The sequence below is a fragment of the Macrobrachium nipponense genome, chromosome 30 (genome assembly GCF_015104395.2).
Source record: "Macrobrachium nipponense isolate FS-2020 chromosome 30, ASM1510439v2, whole genome shotgun sequence".
Classification (NCBI taxonomy): Eukaryota; Metazoa; Arthropoda; class Malacostraca; order Decapoda; family Palaemonidae; genus Macrobrachium; species Macrobrachium nipponense.
In genome coordinates, this window is record NC_087218.1 from 4527330 (window position 1) to 4539760 (window position 12431).

A 12431-nucleotide genomic window follows, 5' to 3' on the forward strand; every position below is an offset into this window, starting at 1 on the left:
TTCTCCAAGCTCAAGAGTGGCTGTTTCGAATTTCTTGCAAACACAAAGCTGTTTCGTTCTGCTGGGTTCCTGCCCATGTAGGGATCAAAGGTAATGAAAAAGCTGATAGAGCAGCAAAAAGAGTATGTCATAAAAAATCACTGGATATCCATGAAGTTCCACACATGATATGAAGTCTCCTATTCGAGCTATATCCGCCGCCACAAATGGCAGGAGCGATGGTCCTCAACCCTCCTTGCCAGAACAAGAAGCTGGAAGGCAATCAGACCTAATTTTGAATTTTTTGGCAGTCTTTCGTTTCATAGAGACAGGAGGACTGAGATTGTTTTTAACGAGACCTTTCGTATTGGCCATTCCCGATTGACACACAGCTTTATACTTGAAGGAAGTGAGGCTCCAGTCTGTGCTCGCTGTGACTGCCTGTTGACAGTTGAGCATATTCTGGTTTGTTGCCCAGTGTATGGTGCTGCCCGCAGGAAATTCGGTCTTTCAGGGAAACAACTTTCTTATATTTTAGGAGATGATGTTGATGTCAATAATCTTGTAAAGTTCTTAAAAGAGATTGATATATACTATAAAATTGGACTTATTTTATTAATATTTAATGTTACCTTTCACCCAATACACACAAGTATATGCAGTTATACTTTTAATTGTATTTTAATATTAAAAAAATTATATAATTTTTTTAATGAAATAAGGTTTTTAAGTTTCTTTCACATCAGATTATCATCACGTTCAATTACATCTCATTAATTATCAGATTATTTATTTCATTCCATTACGGCGCTGAATGACCATAATATGTCCCATTGCTTGGGCTTGTCCCTAAATTTCATAATCCATCCATCCATCCTTCTTCATTTCAGTTACGTAGTGTGATCTGTTTGGAACTGCTTATGTAGGCCAACACCAATTTATGAAAAGTAAGATGCATGTACTATTTAATGCTGTGCATGATCAAAAGAAAAACAAGATGTACGTACAGTATAAACAGAATGATCCAGGATCTTCATAATAATGATGTTATATAACCTAAGATATCTTTTATCAGATTATTGCATACTTCACAAATTCGGGAACTCACATCTATGGTTGTGGTGTCATGCACAGAACTCAAGATTACCAAAGGAATTCAAATCCATATTAATGGTAATCTTTTGGACTGTTAACTATAGTAAGGTCATTCCCCTTTGGAGAGCTAGTCAATCACTGGTGTGCAGTGGGTGGGGCTTATCTGCAAGAGCCGTGGCTTTTACTATATAAAAAACAAATACGTATGTTCTCTTTGTCAATTTATCGTATTTGAGGATGAACTCGGCGATTGTTCGGTAAGTAGACAAGCATAAGATCTGCTTATGTCGTCCCTAGCTTACATTGCTTTTCAAATATATTCATAAAAAAATCTGGTTACAGTGGATGTTCTGAGGGTATGTCGTTTCAGTCTTAAGCAATGGAAGAAATTTTTACATTTTTTGAGGGAATTTTACAAGATCATTAATGCACACCTCACCAGAAGCAAGGTAAATTAATTGGGACAACTGAATGATTAAAGGTAAGGCTTTCACCACTTTATTTTTCAATTTTAGCAGTTTTTTAATACATGAACATGAATGAGAAAGGCAACCAGAAAATTAAACCATAGTTAGTAAGATATTCTTGTACATAAAATGACAGCTGTCGTTAAGAGATTTGTGCAAGGTCCTCAACAAATGAATTTGTGCTGGAACAAAGCCAGATTGATCTTTAATAATTCTGATGACCATGAAGAATTTGCGTGCTCTAATTTGTTTATTTAAGTTATTGTGAAAACCATTATTCTGCATATTGATGCGTGAAAAACAGATTTGATGAGAATGGAGTTGAGCAAGGAAAATTAGAGAAGAAAAATAGTGAAGAAGGTGTCCTGTTCTGTACCATTACTGAGATTGCTCTTGTTCAAGTACTTTGAAAGCTAAATTGCAGGTTGTCAGTTGGTTTGGTCATCTAAGCTGGGCAAACAAAATCAAGAAGGAAAACAAAGTGCTTGAAAACAGATCAAAGAGAAGAGTAAATGAGAGTAAAGAGAATACAGGAATATTTGTAAAGGAAAGAGGGCAGCTGTATAACGATCTAAGAGGAAAAGTACAGGAAGTAGAGAAGAACTGGATATAGATGAGGGAAAGAAAATTTGACTGTTCAATTTACCAGCGATCCAGGAATGAAATGGCAAAGAAAATAGGGAAAGATTGGGAGACCTGCAAAGAGATTTTGCAGATAAACTACATCTGAACAATAGAATGGAAAATAAGGTAAGAAGATTAGTTAGTACAGGGCCTGACCACGAATAGTCACAAAACACTGGAAGACCAAGGAGCTCGAGCAGAATATTGTTGGTAAAATTATAGCAGTGAAATGGAAAATGAGAAAGAAACACAAAAAGTGGGACATCATTCAAAACTCAAAATGACTAAGAAATGCAAAGGTAGAAATTTACTGAAGGCTACCCACTGCCAGGCTTGGCATTGCTGCTTGTAGTAGAGTGAGAAAAGAAGTTGAAAAGTATGAAAACAGAAGATTGGTAGCTACATCAGTAGAGAAGAGTTAAGATGAAGACAGTTTTTATAAGGCTGGATTATGGTGATAGGAATAAGAACTTTAGTCATATAAATAGTTAAGACACATTAGGCAGTAAGGGAATTTAAGCAGTGCAATACAAATAGGCAAAAGGAACAGTTATAGTATAAACAGACTTATAGGCAGTGTTGCCGTTGTATCCACATCAAGTTTCCGCAAGCGCTTAAGGCCTGTCCACACGACTGGGCCTGATCGGCGGACCTCCCCTCTAATGGACACACTTGACGGGCTAACCTTCAAATTGCCTGATCTTGTAGCAAAATCACCATGGTGGTGCCCGATGGCTTGAGCTTCGACCCTGGCAGACGTACGTTAACATTATACATTTCTTTTACTGAGCCATTCCTTGCACCATATTCTCTTCTTTTTCTTCTTTTTTATCACACACAAAGCAATGATCATGCTACACAATATCTTCTTCTTGGCGGTAGGCACCATGTTTATCGTACTGCACTGAACACACTGCTGGCATCATAGGGCACGCCCACCGACTCCATCGCCTCACCCATGTGGACAACATTCACGGGTAAGCCCGCCCGAATTTGCCCGACAACCCCGGAGCACACCGATCAGGCCCGCTCGTGTGGACAGGCCCAAGGTATATCAAGGTATATAGAATACCTTGGAGAGGCCTTTAGTTACGTTTTTCAAGCGATGCTGCCGTGTTTACTTTTGGCCTTTGTACGAAAACAAAGAAAACTAAATTCTCACCTTACTCGGTAAACTAAATTATTTAATTTTCTAATTGTGAACAATGTTTCAACCAAGTCTGTCTCTGGAATGTGTAATATCTGAATTGATGTGTTCGTCACTATTTGACCATATAATTATGCACTGTTCCTAGCCATCATTATTAACATTTTGAAGCTGTGTGTTATGGAGGAGTTATGGAGTTCCATTTGACAACGTCTGTGTGTGAGAGAGAGAGAGAGAGAGTGGGGGGGGGGGGGGGAGGGGGGACGGTAATTGGTTGTTGGATGGTTAACGACTGAATTGGCTGTTAGTGAGTTCTGGGTCGTCTGCTGGTCCTGTTAGTTGTCAGAATTCTGTGTTTTTTGGTTAGTTTTTAGTCAGTCTTGGGTTAGAGCCTGTGACAGCCAGTAGTGTTAGCAGCGATGTGTTGAAGGTATTTTGGTCAGATAAGTTGTGTTGTTGTTGTTGTGATTCCTTGGTGTCGTTAGTGGGTGTGTGTGTGTTGCCTTTTTGTGTTGTTATTTTGTGTTAAGTGATTGTTTGTACAGTGGTCTTTTGTTGTGGTTGTGTTCCTTGTTGTTTGCTGTGTTGTTGAGTTGTGGTTGTGTTCCTCAGTTGTTGTGTGTTGTTGAGTTTGTGGTTGTGTTCCTCAGTTGTTGTGTTGTTGTGGTCATTGGTTGTTGTGTTGTTGGGTTGCAGTCCTTGGGTGTTGTGTTGTGGTTGGTATTTCTGTGACCTCGACTGGCAGACAGCACAGGATACCCCGGAGTATCTGGAGTGGTTGGGTAAGTACATGTGTTTTGAGTTTTTTTTTTTTTTTTTTTTTTCTGTGTAGGTAGGTCAATTGTCCTGCATATTCCGTAGTGTGAAGAAGAAAGTGTGACTGAGGGTGAGTTGGGCAGCTGGAGTGATTAGGTTTATGTGGGGGGAAATTTGCCTGCTTATTTTTTTAAGCTTGTGATCCCGCCACATTATTTTTTGGAGCCTGAACAGGGACTGTTGGTGCGGCAGCTGCAGGGCAATTGGGGTAGTGAGTTGTGTGATTAGTGGAGAAAGTAAGAGAGGTTAAGGGTAGTGTGTGACGAGCTGAAGAGCGAGTTAGAGGAAATGAGATGCGCTAAGGAGTGCAAAAGTGGAAATGAAAGAAGAGGCGAAAGGAGCGGAAGAGAGAGAATGGTTGAGAAAATGGACGAAAAATTCAGGGTAATGATGAATGCAATGCAAGAGATGATGCAGGAAATGATGAAGGGATTCATGGGAGAGGGAGCTGAAGGAGGTAGGCCTACTGGGTCTTGTGACAGGCCAGGAGTGGTAAAGAAAGTGAAAGAGCGAGTGTATGAGAGTACAAGTGACGAAGGTGATTTTGGTTGCGATAAGAAGGAAAGAAGGGGAAGACACAGGATAAGGATAAACCTGAGGACAAGAATAAGAAGGGGGCTGAGGAAAAGAAGACTAAGGGAAAGAAGGTTAGTAAGGGTGACGGACAGGATGAGACTAGGACTGAATATATTGGGGAAAGGGCTGAGAGTGATGTGGATAGCAGTGAGTGGAAACAAGTAAGAAGAGCGTATTCAGGAGTATGGACGTGAATATGGAGGTTGACTCGCTGTATTCGGAAGAGGGAAAGAGGTATCAGAATGGAAGTAGCGAAAGTGAGAGTGAGAGTGAGCAGGAAATACGAAAGGCTGTGTATATGAGAGAGGTACCCCAATGTGCACAATACGAGGAATATGGTAGTAGGGACATATGGGACTTTTTTTTAAAGAGTATGAGAGGTATTGTGAGCCAAAGTATGGGGATAACAAAAAGCTACCTAACTCTCTTGCCCAGAGAGTTAGGTAGCTTTTTGACGGGATTTTTGTTGAGTATGTATGGGGTAATGATGAGTGTAGGAAATGTGCTGTATGAGTGTGTGAAAGCTAGGATTGTAGAACAGGCAAAGAGGATAAAGAGTAGCGTTAGATATAGGAGAAAGCAAGATTTTGAGGAGGCAAGAATGAATGTGGTGAGTCGTTGTTAATGTATGTCTGTAGGTTAGAAACATTAGCCAGCAAAAAGTTTGGGGACGAAGGGATAAATTAGTGTAAGGAGTTAGTGCGGAAGCTGATGTCAACTGTACCAGAGTGTATATGAGTTTATGAATCTGAAATGTAAGGAGAAAATGCAATGGACGAATGAAAGGTTGACCTGGAACGACATTTTAGAAATAGTAGAGGATTACGAGTTAGATAAGTGTATGAAAGAGAGTAGAAGTGTTAGTGTTAGGACTGAAGTAGCTGAGGTTGTGCCAGAGTTTAAAAGCTATAGGGAGGCAGTTTTGGAAGGGCCGAGGCAAATGGCAGAGTGAGTGGTAGATGGGAGCGTTAGGGCAAGTAATGTGAGTGTAGTTAGCCCTAAAAGAGATAGGAGTGCGAGTGTTGGAAAAGTAGGGTCAGTTAGTCGTGAGCGAGGAGATCAGTGTTATTGATGTGGTAAGCCAGGACACAGGAAGAATGAATGTCGGTGGGTGTTAGGAGCGTGCTTTGGGTGTGGGCAAACAGGGCATTTGGTGAGCAAGTGTAAGAAAGATAGGGATATTAAATGTTATAGGTGTGGACAGGCAGGGCACATAGCTAGTGGATGTCGGGGTACCCGTATGAACATAGTTCACAGCAACTGCGGGAAGAACAGGCATTATGCTAGGATGTGTAAAGAACAGCGTGTGAAATGTGTTGAATGTGGAATGGAAGGTCACGTGGCGAGTGTGTGTAGGCGAAAGAGGATGAGTCAGTTTGGGAATTTGGGAAACTAGGTGTTAAGGGGATTCAGTTGGGTGGGTCCTTTAGTATGCGACAGTATGTTCAGGAGAATGCGACGAGAGATAGGTTGAGGGTGAATAAATGTGAGCTGAGCATCAGTGAGCAAATGGGTCTGGAAGATCGGCAGTTAGTGTTGGTTGAGTATGGAAGAAAGCAGAAGAAGGTAAGGAAAGCGAATGAAAGGCAGAAACGTGAACTGCATGATAGAGGGGTTAGTGTTAGGGTAAAAATGGTGGATAAGGCATGTAATACAGATGACTTTGAGGGGAGGAATGATACATTAGCGTGTGTGGGTTTGAATTGTCAGGGTTTAGTGAAGTTTCACCGGGAAGGGAATCAGGTGGTAAGGATGTAGTTGGCAGTATGAATGAGTCTCTTTGGGAGTTTGGCAGGAGTGTAAATGAGGTAAGTGATTTGGTGGCAGAGTTACGAGAGATATTCGGACATGAGTTGGAAGGGGTAGATGAGATAGTGAATGGGATTTGGGAGGATGGTAGTGAGGGAGATAGTAATGGTAGTCTGACTGGAAGTGGTCTGGGAGAAGTTGATGGCGGTGTAACTGAGAGTGTGTATGCAGGCCCTCAAACAAGATCCAGGGTACCTGCGTCCGAGCATCCGTGGGTGTTGCGGAAGGCTATTTAGTGTGGGTGTTGTGAGTGAAAGGAGATGTTGTCAAATGTAACGGGGGAGGAAATATGGAGTAATTATGGATTTCCATTTGACAACGTCTGTGTGTGTGTGTGAGAGAGAGAGAGGGGTGTAATTGGTGGTTGGATGGTTAACGACTGAATTGGCTGTTGGTGAGTTCTGGGTCGTCTGCTGGTCCTGTTAGTTGTCAGAATTCTGTGTTTTGTTTGGTTAGTTTTTAGTCAGTCTTGGGTTAGAGCCTGTGACAGCCAGTAGTGTTAGCAGCAGTGTGTTGAAGGTATTTTGGTCAGATGAGTTGTGTTGTTGTTGTTGTGATTCCTTGGTGTTGTTAGTGGGTGTGTGTGTGTTGCCTTTTTGTGTTGTTATTTTTGTGTTAGTGATTATTTGTACAGTGGTCTTTTGTTGTGGTTGTGTTCCTTGTTTGTTGTTGAGTTTTTTGCTGTTTGCTGTGTTGTGGTTGTGTTCCATGTTTGTTGTGTTGTTGAGTTGTGTTCCTTGTTGTTTGCTGTGTTGTTAAGTTGTGGTTGTGTTCCTCGGTTGTTGTGTGTTTTGTGGTCCTTGGTGGTTGTGTCAAAGCTGTCAAATCAAATTTGTGTAGTTTTAACAATAATATTCTCAGACCTAATACTATGGAAGATGTAAGTACAGAATTTTTGGCAAATCGAGTGAAAAGGGAAGAAATATAACAAGGCCCCAACAAAATAAAAACAAGTACTTTAGGAACGAGAACCTCTCCCGAGTGGACATGCCAATTCTCAAACGTGTTCTAGATATAATAATGATAGTAATGGCTCAGGGCTATACTCATAGAAATAACAAAATGGCAACTATAGTAATCATCTTAATATTAGAGTTAATAGATATGGCTGCTATAACTGCGGTAAATTCAATCACCAACAATCGAACTGCAGATTTGATCATAAGCTAAGATGTAACGTATGTTATGAATTTTGTCACAAAAGTAGATTATGTGAACAAAACCCCAACTACTAGGATCTTGGCCAGGAAGATGGTGCCGACAGGAAGACTTCTAGATTCAGTGATATGTTAACGGTAGTCCATATTAATGTCCAGTCCTTGTTGAGTCATAAACTGAACTAGAACTTATGTTAAACGAAACAAAACATTGATTATTCTATGTGTTAGCGAAAACATGGGTTATACACTAATATAAGTGATTCATTTATAAATATTTCCCCCTGTCTGATAGTCTACCGTCAGGATCAAGGTCGGGGTGGAGGGGTAGAGGGGTATGTATATTTGTCAGAAACTATTTGAAAGTCACCGAAATGAATTTAACGATCGAAAACTGTGAGGGTGTAGAAGACAAGTGGATCTCGTTCCAATATCGCAAGTTTCCTTCTGTTATTGTAGGATGCGTAGCTATATCGCCATCCCAAAGCACCGGCAACCTCTTTTGATTATATCTCCGATATTTTTAAAGAAATTATTTTACGAAATGAAATAAGCATATATTTATTTATGGGATTTAATAATGATCTGCTAAAGACCGAGAATAAAATGTATAAACTAATTAAAAACCTAAATTTCGATCAGATAGTAAACAAACCTACTAGAATTACTCCTACATCAGCGTCTTTAATTGATCTCGTCATAACAAATGCTAAACATATGATAACAAATATTGATATTATACCAAGCTTGGTGGCAGATCACGAGACAATCTTAACTCATTTGAATATTCGTAAGCTAAAAAAGAAACCTCTTTTAAAACCTTTTAGATGTTTGCAAAATTATTCTCCAGACTTTCTTTGTGTTCTTCTCACGAATAACGCAAATATATTAAACGGAATTTTAAATACTGACAATGTAAACAACCAAGTAGGAATTTTAAACGACGTCTTTACATCGTGCCTAAACATTTGTGCTCGGTTGGAACGAAAGAAATCGTTTCGTCCCCCTCCCCCATTATAGGGGCGGCCTGGATAACAGATGCTATAAATAAAGCGGGACACGAAAGAAAGAGACAGACTGAAAAGTGAGTTAAAAAAAATCAAACTTTTAACATCTCTGAGAGAAAAACATAAAGACCTGAAGAAGAGAGTCAATTCAAAGTTAGCTGGAAGCCGTAAGCAGTATTACAAAAGCAAATATCAGAAAGCTAAAGGCAATGTTTCTGCTACTTGGAAAATAACAAAAAATATGCTATTTAATGGACAACAAACAGATAGGAGCTCTATGCCATTGCCAGCAGTAACTGATGTACACTCTAAGGCTGAAAAATTCAATGATTTTTTCGCTGAGGTCGGGAAAAAAACTTTCGAAAAAAACCCGAGGAAATTAAATTAGGAAATGTATATCTCTACTGAAACAGTACGTAATATTCCAGTTAGAGAATGAGATAGTTTTAAGCCTACTCCTGTTGATTGTAATACTGTCATTTTAATTATAAAAATCTTAAAAACACAAATGCCTTTGGATCTGACGGGATTAGCTTGCGTTTCATTAGGGATGGGTTATACATTATTGCATTTTACCTTATAGCTATAATTAACACATCTATAGCCACTAAACAGCATCCGGAGATATGGAAAAATCCCCACGTAGTAATTCCTGTTTTTAAGAGTGGAAGACGTCTCCAATTATCGTCCTATATCTTTGCTACCGATATTGTCAAAAGTTCTTGAAAAAATCATTGCTATTTAATAACTGATTTTCTAGAGACAAATGGTCTAATCTCACAAAGTCAACACGACTTCAGACCAAAATTGTCAACTGAAACGGCTCTATTAAAGATATCAGATAAGAATTATAATTGCTTGGATAATAAAAAGTCTCACTGCTCCTTTTACTTGACCTCTCAAAAGCCTTTGGCAGCGTGAATCACAATATATTATTTGATAAATGTACATCACTGAATATAGATACACTGGTTTATGAATTACTTACATAACAGATCCCAATCAGTTAGAATGGGCCAAATTGTGTCTTCTCAAAAAATTGTAGCGTTTGGTGTACCCCAGGGCTCTATCTTGGCCCAATACACTTTGTAATATGTCAGTGATCTGGTAAATCACTACCGGCTGTTTCGTCATCCAATACGCCGACGACACCCAGATCTTAATCGAAAGAAATGTAAATGAAATAGACGAACTAATTCATAGTGCAGAATACGTACTAAAGAAGGCCAAATACTACTTCTTAACTAATGATTTGCTTCTTAATGAGAAAAAAAAAACAACATCATTTTAATAGGTTCCCGACAATATATATCAGAAATGGGAGACAATGTGCAAATAGATTTTTAATGGAAATATGATTAAAACATGAAAGCTGTAAAAAAATCTAGGGGTTTATTTTGATAGATATATGACGTTTGAAACGCATATAGATGAAATTTATAAGAAAGTGATAGGTACTTTATTTATTTATTTAAATAGAGTAAAAGATTCATTTGATTCTTCTACGCGTAAAATAGTTGTTCAGTCGCTGGCTATGAGTATAATCAGCTACTGTTTAAGAATTTCGGGAGTAACTGGCCCTACAACAAATGGAAAGGGTTCAAAAAACTTCGAACTTTGCCGCCGAGTGGCTGTTGGTAATGTAAAAAAAAACATGACCGCATACCCCCTTACCTCAAAAAATTAGAATGGTTAAAGATAAAAAGACAAATATACCATAGTGTCTGTTAATCTGGTATTTAAAACAACACGAAAAATAACTCCTGAATGGTTATATAATTTTCCAACAGTACACACAGTTAATGGGGTTTCTACTCGACAGCAGGAAAATCTGGATGTAGAAAGGGCGAAAACACGAGATAGGCTCCCGGAGCCAGTTTTAGTATTCGAGGCCCAGCATTATACAATAAAGTACCTGACACAATAAACAAAAAATCATCTCGCGCTGCTTTTAATGTACACTTGAAGAAACTAATTTTAAATGGTTCCGATTCGTGTAAGTTTTACTGAGTCGTTATGCTTAATTGTCATATTAAAAGTGCTTCTGAAGCGCTACTGTACTTTTATAGATATTGGAGTTAGTTTTTAAGTAATACTTATTGATAAGATGGCTTTTATTTACAAATTAGATATCCTTAGTCCTTTATAATCTGGGTATGCTTATTTGTTTTACTTAGTGTTATTTTGTAATACTATTTGTACATGACTTGTTTTTTAACACACTTATGTGGTCTATGACAATGTATTTTAATATTCAAGAAGAATAATTATTACTCATTATATTTTGAGTAAATACTCTCTAATTTTATGATATTCTTTTATTACTGATGAATTTTATTAATTGCTAAAGTTTTAGTCGATTTGTTGAATCTTAAGCAAACTTTTGTATGTCTAAAATTACAAATATTTTAACTATTTGTAAGATGATTTTACTAATCGTAGTTTTATATTTATGTATACCCAATGTAAATATTGGAAATAAAGAATTTATTATTATTATTATTATTCTCTCTCTCTCTCTCTCTCGCTCTCTTCTCTCTCTCTCTCTCTCTCTCTCATTTTGCTCCTTTTTAGACGACGATCATTTGTTATTGATCAGCGAGACCTTTCGCGTCGCTTTATCACGAAGGAGCGCATCAGTGGCTTGGTCGGTTTGGTCTTGGCGTCCCACCTCGATGACCGCGAGTTCAGTTCTCGGCCATTCCATTGAGGGGTCAGAGATGTGTATTCCTGGTGATAGAAGTTCACTCTCGACGTAGTTCGGAAGTCACGTAAAGCCGTTGGTTCCGTTGCTGAATAACCACTGGTTCCATGGAACGTAGAAACACCATACAAACAAACGAAGGACGTTCGAACTGTAGTTTCTGAGATATCAAGAAAAAAACTCATGTTGGTAACCCTTTGAAAAGAGGATATAATACATTATTAGATTTGTACGTGTGAGACCTTTGTCCTTCAGTAATGACGTGATTCGTTTATAAAAATGTGTAATATTTATTACACGATAGAATATATCTTTCGTTTCTCGATGCCTTTGACTTTTGAAAGATATCTTTTACTCTTGCTCAGTTTGTAGCTAGGTGAGAGAGAGAGAGAGAATAATATCCCCATGAATCGAAATTTAGAAGACATGGGATCTTGGCTGGAATGTATATCAGTTAAGGTCTTTTAGTTTTGTTGGTTTACGGAAAGCAATTAATTATTATAGTACACTTTTTACCACAACTTCGAAATTGTTATGACTTGGTTTTTTTTTTTCGTATAGCGATGAAGAATACTTTATGCTAATCCTTCATTCCACAAAGTAATTAATTGCGGTAAAAAAAAACATACATCTCTCACGGAAAAGGAAATACATAAAAAAAAGACAGGCCTTTGAAAGTGAGGTACTTTTGAATTCACCTTACGTCTCAGTTAATAATCACACGACTCGTGTGAATGAAATAAGAACAGTAATGACGATCTGAGCTTCTACCGGGAAGATATCATCTTATACGAGAACCTTTTTAAGGTATCCTTTATCGATTCCTTGCCTCACTTAGGTCTCTTTCTGAAGCTCAATCTTTTCTTCCCCACCTGTAGGGGTTAGTGCCGTCACTGTACCTCATGCGGTGTAATGTAAGCATTATTTAAGGTTCTCTGCAGCGTCCCTTCGGCCCTAGCTGCAACCCCTTTCATTCCTCCTACTGTACCTCCATACATATTCTTTCTTCCATCTTACTGTCCACCCTCTCGTAACAGTTGATTCATAATG

General features: G+C 38.5%; 1 protein-coding gene and 2 long non-coding RNA genes across 4 annotated transcripts in view; 2 read left to right on the plus strand and 1 right to left on the minus strand.

Annotated features, from left to right (window-relative positions):
• Window positions 1-12431, plus strand: part of LOC135202238 (uncharacterized) — a 362178-nt gene that overhangs the window by 290097 nt on the left and 59650 nt on the right. The gene's annotated exons all lie outside the window — the stretch shown is intronic.
• LOC135202237 (uncharacterized) overlaps window positions 1-12431 on the minus strand; it is a 200435-nt gene that overhangs the window by 58799 nt on the left and 129205 nt on the right. The window lies entirely within an intron of this gene.
• LOC135201936 (metallophosphoesterase 1-like) overlaps window positions 1-12431 on the plus strand; it is a 31929-nt gene that overhangs the window by 13021 nt on the left and 6477 nt on the right. The window lies entirely within an intron of this gene.